The sequence below is a fragment of the Cucumis melo genome, chromosome 2 (genome assembly GCF_025177605.1).
Source record: "Cucumis melo cultivar AY chromosome 2, USDA_Cmelo_AY_1.0, whole genome shotgun sequence".
Classification (NCBI taxonomy): Eukaryota; Viridiplantae; Streptophyta; class Magnoliopsida; order Cucurbitales; family Cucurbitaceae; genus Cucumis; species Cucumis melo.
Window position 1 is genome coordinate 21032657 of NC_066858.1, and position 12865 is coordinate 21045521.

At 32.0% G+C, this 12865-nt stretch overlaps 1 long non-coding RNA gene and 1 other non-coding gene across 2 annotated transcripts; one reads left to right on the forward strand and one right to left on the reverse strand.

Annotated features, from left to right (window-relative positions):
• Nucleotides 1-919: 919 nt before the first annotated feature.
• TRNAR-CCG (transfer RNA arginine (anticodon CCG)) lies at nucleotides 920-992 on the reverse strand. The gene has a single exon. It is a non-coding gene; the product is annotated as a tRNA-Arg (tRNA).
• A 3161-nt stretch (nucleotides 993-4153) lies between these two features.
• On the forward strand, nucleotides 4154-4971 carry LOC107992306 (uncharacterized). Its single transcript, XR_007818717.1, has 4 exons — nucleotides 4154-4385; nucleotides 4524-4607; nucleotides 4700-4796; nucleotides 4891-4971. It is a non-coding gene; the product is annotated as an uncharacterized LOC107992306 (long non-coding RNA).
• The last annotated feature ends 7894 nt before the right edge of the window (nucleotides 4972-12865 follow it).

The window sequence follows — 12865 nt, forward strand, 5'->3', positions numbered from 1 at the left end:
ACATTTAATTTAAAAAAGTAATTGTTGAATAAGAAATTTTGAAACCAATCACAAATTGTCACGTCATTTACTAAAATAATTGCATTTGGGATTAACTAAAAATTGTCATCTGTCTCAAATAAAAATTAAAAACATAAATTGGTCAATTTTGATGATGCCACATGTCTTTATCAATTGAATCAAATTAATTATTTTGGTTCAATTAAATATTATTTACTTGCGATAAAATTCAATTGTGTTAAAAAAATAAACTTAATTTAGCCCAAAGATTAAATATGACTCAAACCAATATGGTTGAGTCTATAGGTCTGATCCATGGATTAACTAGCCCAAGTTCATAAAGGCCTACCATAAAACTTTATAAACAGAGAAGTTATATTCATTGGGGAGAGAGGATATTTGATTCGAAGGTCTAGAGAGAATTCTCCAAGAGCCAGAAGGCTCTCTACCTCCTGAAGCCAACCACCACCCTCGAAGATTGAAGTCCCTTTTAAGATAATACAAGCTTTGTTTCAAGACTCCAACTCCTAAGACTCCAACTTCTAGAACATCACGTGATCCAATTCCTCAAACCAAGCGTAAGCATCCAACAAAAAGAATCAGAGGATGAAATTCTAGAGATCAAACTACATCGCATCAAATCAACATAAATAAAACATCAACACAAGTTCAACTCCATGGATCGAAATTTCTCTAGAAATCTTTGTGAACAAATTGGCATGAAAACAGTAATTATAACAAACATCGTTGCCTAAATAAAATCGGACTAAATTAATGTCAAATGAAGTTTTGGGAAAAATTATAACAAATTTAGAAGAGTAAGGAGTGAGATCATAAAATGTTTTACGGTAACAATGACACCTCATGAAAATTTTCAAAACTGATTTTTAATATTAAAAAAGAAAAAAGAGTGAAAAATCGTTCGCGATGGGACTCGAACCCACAATCTCCCGCTCCGGAGGCGAGCGCCTTATCCATTAGGCCACGCGAACAATTTGTTGAAAGCCAAGCATTTTATAATATATATAAATATAACACAAAGGATAATAATCAATTATTTGTTATTATTACTTGCAAAGACATTTAGTTTTAATAAGAAAACCTCAATGTGTAAGTAAAAGATCACAAAAGAAACTAAGAGAACACTAAGCAAAGAAAGGGAGTAAATTTCTAAAAAAAAAAAAAAAAAAGTTTTGAAGGTGAAAAATCAACAAGACTGATTTTCATCTCAAACTATTACGAAAAATAAAAAACAACCACATTTCGAACAATGATTAACCAATAGTTGTGAATGACATCAATTATAAACTATCGATTATCATCAATGTATGATGGTTAAAATGAGTTTAATATAAACATTTAATAAATTGTAAGAAAAAGTATATAAAAAGGTACATAACTAGCAGCCATTTGTTAAACTGAAGTTGTTATAGGTGAGCACTAGAGATTTGGAGGTAAGACCGCAAAAAAATGACTTTCATAAGAATGAGTTGAATTTGTATAGAAAATAGTTGAATTTGGTCAATTAAAAAATGTTGCTTCAACCTAGCTAAGAGTTGATTCCGAAAGAGAACCTTGTTTGGAGCAAGAAGTTGGAGCTAGGAACTCTTTGATACTAACAAAATCTAAGTTCTTTAAGTCGTTGAGGGTATCAATTAAACAACAAGATCAATTGACCATCAAAATAACAAGATATGTACGATGAGTTTTCAAAACCCCTATCCAATTTCCTTTATAATAGAAGAATTAGTATTTGCACATGAGGTATATTTTGCATCCATAATATGAACTCCTACTTATTCGCTAACAAAAGCTATACTGTTACTTTAACATTAAAGTGTGTTATGTAAGCACCATGCTATGCTAAAATTTTCTTTATGCACAAGCATGACTCGACTATTCTTTTTAACAGGCAAGAAAGTAAAACACAACAAGTGGCACAACCAATTGCTCCTTGGGCTCCTCATCAAAAAAGAGCGTAAATACTAGGGGCTCTTGCAGGTATAGCACATTTAATTTAATAAATTAGGTATATAGCACACAATCTTTTAAGTTTGCAAACATAGCAAATTAAAGCCCAGCCCACGTTTAAAATTTGTAAAATTACAAAATTACCCAATGTAATTCCTTTCCCGTGCAACTTTCCTTCCCGTGCTCCCTCCCGTGGAATTTCCCTTTCATCCCCAAAATTTAGGGTTTCGCTTCAAATCGGATGGAAAAAAAATTCAATCGGACGAAGAAGAAAACGAACAGACTTCGGACGAAGAAGAAAACAAACAGACTTCGGACGAAGAAGAAAACAAACAGACTTCGGACGAACTTGTTATTTTCTTTCTCCCCTTCACGTTTAACAAACTTCGGACAACATCTTGTTGATACACTTGAGAACTTCAGTCGAAAAATAGCAAGGTATTTCATATTCTACACTTTACAGAAACCATTGTTTTATTTTTTTTCTAACTTATACACTTGAAACATCTTGTTGATACACTTGAGAACTTCAGTCAAAAATGGCAAGGTATTTTTTATTTCTTTTTCTAGTATTTTATATTTTTGTTGAATACAAACAATTTGGAACTAATATTTTATATATTTTTATGGTATTCAAACAAAACAGGGAAAAGATTGGAAAAGTTAAAACGAAAAAAAGAAAAATAAATTTTGAGAAGGGTGAAGAAAGTTCAAAGAGTAGAAAAGGACAAAGAAAGAATAAAGGATCATTGAAGAAAGAGATAATTACTGATATCAATATATATTGTTGATACACCAATATATGTTGTTGATACACTTCCTCCACTAAGCATGATATACTTTATATACTGTTGATACACTTGTTATGATGTTCTGATACACTTGTTATGTTATGTTGATACACTTGTTATGATTGTTGATACACTTGTTATGATATGTTGATACACTTGTTATGATTGCTGATACACTTGTTATGATATGTTGATACACTTGTTTTGATTGCTGATACACTTGTTATGATATGTTGATACACTTGATATATTGTTGATAATACATTGATTTGTATATTAAACAGGTTAATGCTGAAGAGAACCTTGTAAACAAAGTTCATTACTATTCAAAGTTGACAATAATAGAGTCAATTGTCAAAAAGTTGTCCAAAGAGCAAATGCAAATGTTTAGGAAGGGTCCATTTGGGCACCTTCTTGATATTCAAATCAAAAAGTGTCCTAGACAATTGTTAGTTCATTTGATTAGAAGACTGTCTAAGCAATCAACTGACAACACTTTGATTTTCAATCTAGAGGGCAATATAGTAAAATTTGGATTGAGAGAATTTCATTTAATAAGCGGACTGAATTGTCAACCATTCACACAATCCACAACTTCAAATATCAAGGAGGAATTCAATAGTGAATTGAGAACCGCCTGCTTTAGTAATATTGATATATTAGACAGAAACAAAATTATTGCAGCCTTTAGTATAGCACAACTTAGTGACCAACTCATGGTTAAATTAGCAAATCTTCTTATTTTAGACTGTTTCATCAACTGCAAACAACTCCATAATGTAGTAGATTGGAAACACCTTAAAATGATAGATGATGAGGAAACTTTGTAAACTTTCCATGGGTTAGGTTGTCTTTCAACTTAACTGTTGAATATATGAGAAAAGATGCAGAAGACTTGACCGTCAATTTCTCACTACAAGGATTTCCACACATTTTAGTTTGTTGGGCACTAGAAATCATCCCAAAGCTTTCTGAAAGTCCAAATGGGATGACCACAAGAATTGGACATCGAAGCCCAAGAATCATAAATTGGAAATTAGAACAGCAACTTGTTTGGACATATCTGCAACGGAATTACTTCAAGTCAAATGATGTAAGTTCTTTTTCTTCTACAACCTAATCAATTATATACTACATTGTAGGTATATCACTTTGTTTATGTACCTAGTTAACTTCATATGAAGTGTATCAACTGATGTAACTTTTATTTTAAAAATACAGTTTACAGTTATCCCTTTCACTCTAACTAGCGATGAACTAACCTCTCCAAACTTTCAATTCTTCCTAAATGACGCACCAAATGAAGTTGAGAAAGAACGAAGTGAAGAAACGGAAGATGAGAATGACAAAGGTGATGAGGAAGAAACTGTAAATGATGAGACAAAAAAATCGTTGAGAAAAGAAATTCAAGAAGTGAAGAAGGACTTGGAAAGCTTGAAGAATACTGTAGAAAATGGACAAAATGAAGTATTGGAATTGTTAAATAATATAATCACCATAATCAATGAAAGAATGCCAACAGAAAAACAATCACAAGGATCGTACCATGAAAATCATGCTCCAACTTTAAGTTTGCAACGTCTTGAGGAAAGAATGAATATTCATAACTTGGATAATGCAGAGGTAAATATATTATTTTTCTTTTGAATTGAGGTAAATTTATTGTTGTTTAAGGTATATCAACGTACCAATATAACATACAACTTATATAAATCATACTGATATACATCATTTGTTGATACTGATATACTGATATTACAGATTAATGAAGAAGAAATTGAACAAGAACAGAATGTAGAAGAACTGGAGCAAGCAATCAAGAATATTGATAAGTTCATCAACAATGTAATATACATTTAGTTTACCTGCAATAATTTTATTTTTCTTATGGATATTAATTATTCAATTTACTTATAAATTTTCATAAATCATAAAAGAATCAAGAAGATGCCAAAAAAAAATGAGGAAGAAATAGAGAATCAAGAAGTTAATGCAGAAGATCAACCAATGAATCCAGAAAATGAAGACAAAAATGTAAGTAACTTATAATATACTTTCATAGAACAATAAGGTCTATCATTTTATTGTTACGCTTGTTTTAATAAAATTTTCTACTTATTTATTAAAGAATGAAAAAGACAATGAAGAAAAGCAAATGAATGAAGTTTCAAAAGAAGCACATCACCCAACCGTAAGTAATTTAGTATACACCTTGATACATTTTGATAAAATATATAATATTAGATATATAATCTGACTTATTCACATATTTCATACTTTTCATTTAAAGATTGGAGAATCTGAAGAACAGCCAAAGGAAAGAGAGTTAGATGGAAATGAGTTAATGGAAACAAGCCTCAAATTAGTTGAAGACATCCTCAAAATTCGAGAGGTTATAACTTTTCTAAACTTAAGCTTATTGACTGATACACCTTATTATTCTACGTACATAAACTTGCTGATACATGTTGATTTATTATTATACATTGGATTTGAGTGATAACACAGGAAAAACACCAACAAAATGAAGAAGGGTGGACAAAGGGAAAGAACGATAAAGGCAAACAAGTGGTAAAATCATTTTTAAACTATAATATTTTTAAAATTTTAATTTTCTTTTGTAAAATACTAATAAATAAAATTGTATATTTTTAGGCTACTCAAAATAGAGTACTTACAAGGAAAGCTTCACAACTTGCTGCTAATGATGAAAAGTGTAAAGTGCAACATGTGCAACATGAGCGGCCGAAAAGGAAATTGAAACCCACACCAAAAGCTATTGATTTGGAATGGCCCAAAAGCATAAATCTCCCAAAAAGGGAAAAAAGTCAAATGTTTCATTTGAACCACCAAGTTTTGATTTGCTACCTTGATAAACTTTTCTTTGGGACACTTTTGAATATGTTTTCACATGTGATATACTTTATCTCAAATCACATAGGTGTTTTTCGTATGTAATATACTTCATCTTCAATCACATAAGTACTTTTCGTATGTGATATACCTTATCTTAAATCACATAGGTATCTTTGGTATTTGATGTACCTTATCTTGTTTTGGTATCTTTGCGTTTGAAGTATCTTATATTGCATATATCACTTAGAAAAAGAATGTTTCTCTGATGTTGATAGACTTTATCTTGGGTATATCACAGGTATATTGGACTTTAAATACCTTATATCAAGTGTATCAATTAAGAACAAAAATAAAAAAAAATAAAAAAAAATGAAGTAGAGAAGAAAATATTCAAAAATAAATTGTTCAAATAATACATTACTGATAATTGCTAAATTTCAAAATAAGTATATTGTTCAAATAATTGCTAAATTTCAAAACAATTAAATTGTTCAAATAGGTTCAAATCTACAAGTTCTAATATTATGACTGGCTCTCTTACAACGACTACATTTTGAGCTCTTTGAAACTTCACCAATAGAAGGAATCCTTCTTTTTCGAGGCCTTCCTGCTGGACGTCTAAATACTGGAGGCAATATATTGTCGTTCACTCCCACAACACTCCAATCAGTATGGTTACCAATCGGACGAACTAAACCACCATAAGTTGCAGACAATACAGTAGCATAGTAATACTGTGAAACGAATGCATAAGGATTCAAATAAAGACTACGAATGACAATAAGAGCATGAGCACATGGAATTTCTTCTAGATCCCAAAAAAGGCAACTGCAGCTATTACAATTCAACTTTACTAAAAAATTCTTGCCTCCATCAACTACTTGAAATTCAACTTCACTCACAAGATTCACCTGAACACAAAAAATTATGGTATATCATCAGTGTATTAACTAATCATTACACTTCAATACAGTATATCGATAATTGACTATTATAAACAAATATCTAAAACATAACACTTACAATGAAGCTTCTTGATTCATCAACTAGCTTTCTTATTAGTCCTTCAGCCCAAGAACTCAAAACACTCTTTAAACATGAGACTGCTTTTCTTCTCTCATAAACCACCATTGAAGAAACTCTCTAATGGCCTCAAGCAAGGATGCAACCGGTAAGTCTCTATCAATCTTCAACTTAGAACTCAAGCTTTCACAAATATTCGTTGTCATTATTTGATATCTTCTTTTTCTAGAGTATGCGCGTGACCATCTCTCAAAACCAACTTTCATAAGATATCCTCTAATAGATGGGTATATCAACTCCATCCATCTCATATATAACTCGAAATCATCTATTGTATACGAGTATGCACATTGACGAAAAAGCTTTTCAATTAAAGAGTCTTTAAATGACAACTTCACACTTTTTAAAAGATGTTCTACACAAACGCAGTATTGTACCGTTGGAAACACATCTAAAACACCCTTTGGAATATTTATATGTTTATCAGAAATAATAACCAATCCCTCTCGATCTTCAAAAGAAAGTTTTAATTCTTCAAAAAACCATTTCCAAGAAGCATCATTCTCCGAATCTACTATACTAAATGCAAGAGGGAAAATTTTACTATTACCATCCATAGTTGCTGCAGTTAACAATGTTCCACCATACTTACACTTTAAAAATGTCCCATCAACGGCTATATTTGGTCTACAATATCTCCAACCTTCAATTGATGATGCAATAGCCATAAAACAATATTTGAAATGGCCATTTGGATCTATTTCGTATGCAGTAAATGAACCTACAAAAAGGGAACAAAATAGAATAATCAATTTAATAAATGCACTAGATAGTAAAACATATAATTAGTATTGCATACATCATGCAATGAGTATACTTCATAATAGGTATATCAGTAAACTGATATAAAACACTAAATAGAAAAACATATAATCAGTATTGTGTACATCATACAATAAGTATACTTCATAATAGGTATATCAGTAAACTGATATAAAACACTAAATAGTAAAACATATAATCAGTATTGCATACATCATACAACAAGTATACTTCATAATAGGTATATCAGTAAACTAATATAAAACACTAAACACTAAACTGGTATACAACAACTAGTTAGTATACCAACTATACAAGTAAAATAATGAATGAAAAATAGCAATAGTATAAAACGAAATAAATTGAACAATATAACAATTGGTAGAAAAACAAACCTGGATTTATTTCTTTTAGCTTTGAGAAGAACTTTGGAATCAAAGCATAAGAATCATCGGCATCTCCTTTCAACAACTTCATAACATATTCTTTTGCTCTCCAAGCCTTATTATAATAACTAACAGAAACTCCATAATTCATACGCATATGATGGATGATATCTTTTGGTGTTGAACGAGAATAACTATATCTCAAATAATCAATCATACAATGACTAACAAATTCTAAAGATGCTTGCTTATGAGAAGAATGAACAATCATTGAGCAACTATGATCACTAACGTATTTTCGAATCATCCATAATTCACTTCTTTTATAACGCAATGCTCTAACAAACCAAAGACAACCATCTTCATTACATCTCAACTCAATTGATCTTGAATTAGATCTCAATGTCTTAAATTCAAAATTACTCTTGACAACTATAAAGCGAAATGACTTCAGCAAAATTTCTTTACTACAAAACAAATCCTTCTCCTTAAAAGTCAACCCATCCTTACTATTAGTAATATCAACATCTCTAAAAATTACTAATTCATCTCCCAAATCAACCTCAACTATGGAAGAAGAACAATAAGAACCAACTGAAACATCCAAAACTGTATTTACAGAATGAGCAACTAAAGGATATTGGGTACATTGATCCTTAACCAATGTCAAGAACCAACTCACATCTTTATTTTCAACAATCTTTAGAACATGTTGAACACTATTACTACCTATAGGCAACAAAACCGAAAGTTCAATACACGACTCAACTTGAATTTTAGTACATATCAAGTTCACAAAAGAATCAAATGATGATATCACTTCATCAACCAAAACACAATTTGTTTTGTAATCCACATAGAATTGTTGCTCATCCCATTGACCACTATGAAAAACAATTATTGCAAGCTTAACCATAACTACAATGAACTGCAAAAATTTAGGGAAAATAAAAAACACGTAGTAAGTATATCAGTCAATTAATACATATAATATAAGTATATCATACAACTGATACAAATTTAAAAAAAAAAAACAGAACCAAACAGAACCAAATCATGTTGGGCCAGGAAAACAGAACCGAATCATAGATATTAAGAACAAATAAAAGAGATGAGTAATAACAAACCGTAGCCCTAAGTTTAATAAATAATATACTAACTTGTTGTATGATATTAGGGAAAATACATACATGATTCTTTTGGACGGTGGACAAGAGGCTAAAGAAGATGAGGAGAAGAGAAGTCGGCAAATAGAAGAAATCGCGAAGAAGAACGACGCAGTAGAGAAGAAGAAAACGAAGAAAGAACGATGGACAAGAGGCTGAAGAAGACGAGGAGAAGAGAAGTCGGCAAATAAAAGAAATCGCGAAGAAGAACGACGTAGTAGAGAAGAAGAAAACGAAGAATGGAGATTGGAGAAGAAAACGAAGAATGGAGATTGAAGAAGAAGAACGATAAAGAAAAGATCGAAAGAACAAGATAAAGCAGCAGAAGGGTAAGTTTGTAATAATGAAAAAAATGAAATAAGAAATATCAACAAAAATTAAAAAATTGCTATATCTGCAAAATTGAAAAGATTGGTGCTGATTTTGCTAAATTATATTTTTATTTTGCCACCCAGTACAATTTCCCTAAATACTATTTGGAAAAATCACTTTCCCAAACTAAAGAAAAATCGTGAAAGGATGCAAAATTTGTAATTACATTGGACAAACTTGGTATCTTATCAAGGAATTTGACAAAATTGTACAATATAAACAACTTTCCTGACAAAAAGATTGTCTTCAGTGGGGACTTCAAATTTAGCAAAGTATTTCTCCTTCTTATTAAGAAGTTTTATAAACTCCAAAGCATAAGATTCTACTTCAAAAGCGTATTGTTCTCTAACACCTGTAGCTTGATCCCTTTCAAGTCTGCCATCAAGCTGAAGTCTCATGATCACAATTAATTCAGCAGTTTGCCTCTACCTCTTTGTTAGGGTTATTTTAGACCTAACATTATTAGACTAATTTTTCCAATCTTTATTCATTTACTCACTAAAATGTCATTTTTATGCAGAATATGAAACTTCACCCCGATACGAGTCTAACGCCACTGAAATCACTTAAATCGGAGTTATAACAAAGAAGAACGGTAAAAAACAAGTTCAAGGGCAAAACTGGGAAATTGGACAAACCAGATCGCGCCACGTGGCATCACCATATCACGAGTTCCAACCCCAGGCGCGCCTCTATTTTTCCTTTCATTTTCCGTGCAACTCAAAATCCAATCCGACAACCCGATCCACGAACCGGTTTGCGCCCCACGCGTCTGCCACGTGTCCCTGTCCGCGCGCGCCTCTCCCCCCATCGTGAGTTCGAATCTCAGCAGCTGCAATTCTTTTTTTATTATTATTTTTTTCTCTTCAATTGGACCAACCCACGACTTGATCCGAATCCATTTATGACCCAGTTCATCATTTTCCCCAAAATTAACTGCAAAATGGTAGTTTTTAAAACTAATTCCACTTTTTTCTCCCATTTTCCCACCTATAAAATCCCTCATATTTTTTGGGAGAGAGATAAGAAATTTCAAGTAAAAAAAAACTCTCTTTCTCATTCAATTCTGGTAGCAATTTCTTGGAACTCTATCAATAAAGATTACTTTTGCTAAATAAATGGATTCTTTCCTCAACATTTTTTCAAGAATTTCATCAATCTTCGTGGGCTAAGGTAATCTTTTGAGACTTTTCCTTGGGTTAAATTACCATGTTTTCTTTGAGAATTAAATTTCTTTCTATATCTTTTCAATTTTTTATTTGATTGTTTGTTTCCTTTTGCAACTTCTTTTGAAATTTCAATAAAACAACTAAGTTTTACCATCAATTTTTCATTGAAATTTCTTTACAAACTCTTAAAGTGCTGAACTTAAATTTTGATTTGCAATGGTTTGTTATGTTGAATTAATTGTTGAGGTTGTCTTTAATTTTCTACTAATTGATTCTTGCATAACAAGTTTGAAATGGGCATTAATTTTGCTAAGGGTAGTGGCTATCCCCTCCTTAGCAAATCTTGAATAGGATAAATTTTGCCTCGGTTTGAACATACTTTGGTCGCTGAGATTAATCATGTTTTAATAAAGATTTTGTTACTTTCTTTTTGTAAAAATTCCATTCTTGTAAATTCAAGAAAAGATTAATTAATCTTCTTTCTTTTTCAATGATAAGAAACATGGTAATTACCCAAGAAAAAGTCCCTCTACTAAACTTGAAAGAAAAACTTTACTTGAATTACTTGTTGTCACCAATCATCCCTTAATACTTGTTTTTTACTATAGTTCAAAAATTACTTCCACAAACCTCCCTTTTTTTGTGTTTCTAATGTTTGAAGCTACTAATCGACCTTGTTTGTGAGTCTTGAAGTTTTGAATCCTAAGTGCTCTCTAGGGTTCGACACCCTTCTTCCCCATACTACTCTCAATTTCCACAAAATGTAAGAAAGGTTAAAAAGATAACTTTGAAAGGTAATTGAGGTAATACCTAACTCTCATATTTCATCTAGTCTTTCTCTATTCTTGTATTTTTTTATTTTAGACTAGGAATAAATTCTTGTTTTGCACACCTACATCTATAACAACCTATCATTTTGATAACGACTTACCTCAAATAACATCCTTCCAAAAATGACGCCGTTGTAGGGGAGCACGGTGTAGTTTTCAAGACTTTTTGATTTCAAAATTCCTTTTAAAGCTTCTTGATTCTTATATTCATTTTGTAATAAAGAAAAAAATATATATAGTCATAAAGAGATCGTGTAGAATTTTTTTTCTTGCATGACCCGTTCTTCAAATTTAGAATTTTCTTACTTTGAAGATTTAAATAGGGAGATTCGTAGAATTAGAAGAGAAAGGAAAGAAGAGAATAGCATCCCCAATCTTTCTAACCAAGAACCTTTAAGAGGTTTAAAACCTAGCCTAGATTCTCCTTTAGATCCAAACCTTGGTAGAGGGAATATGGGTGAAGTTAGAGAAAAGACCCTTAGAGAGCTTGCCAAGCCCGATGAAGACCAAAGACCTCTTTGTATAGTCATGCCCCCAACCATTCAACCTTTTGAATTAAAACCGGGACTTATCCAACTTTTGCCCATCTTTAAAGGAAGTTCTGGAGAGGACGCACACAAACATCTTAAGCATTTTCATATGGTTTGTGATTCCATAAGGCCTCATGGCATTTCGGAAGAACAACTAAATTTACGAGCCTTTCCTTTTTCTCTTACGGATGTAGCAAATGGATGGCTCTACTACTTAGAACCGGGTTCCATAACCACTTGGGGTAGTCTAAAAAAGAAATTCTTAGAGAAATTTTTCCCCGCCTCTAGAGCAAACAATATTAGGAAAGAAATTTATGGGATAAGACAAGTCTTTGGAGGATCCCTCTCGGAATACTGGGAAAGATTCAAAGAGCTTTGTGCTAACTTTCCTCACCATCATATTTCCGACCCTTCTTTAATTTAATATTTTTACTCCGATCTTTTATCTTCCGACAGGAATACGGTAGATGCAGCAGCGGGAGGAGCTTTAGCCGACAAGACCCCCATCGAAGCACGAGAGCTCATTTCAAGAATGGCAGAAAATTCTCAAAGCTTTGGGAATAGAGCATCGGAGCTTGACAATTCTCTAACAAAAGAGGTAAGTGAGTTAAAATCACAAATGTTAAATATGACTACTCTTCTTACTTCTTTTTTACAAGGTACTCCTCTTAAAGTAACCAAGTGTGGAGTTTGTAGCTTGGTTGGTCATCCAAATGACAAATGTCCCGAGGTGATCGAGGATGTAAACATTGTTTGAAGATATGACCCCCACGGTAATACATACAATTCGGGGTGGAGAGATAACCCAAACTTAAGATGGGGGAATGACAACCAAAAGCATACACAAGCACCATCCACCTCTTCAAACCAAGGTACGAATCTTGAAGATATTATCAAAGCTTTGGCAACTAACACTCTTTCTTTCCAACAAGAGATGAAACAACAAATG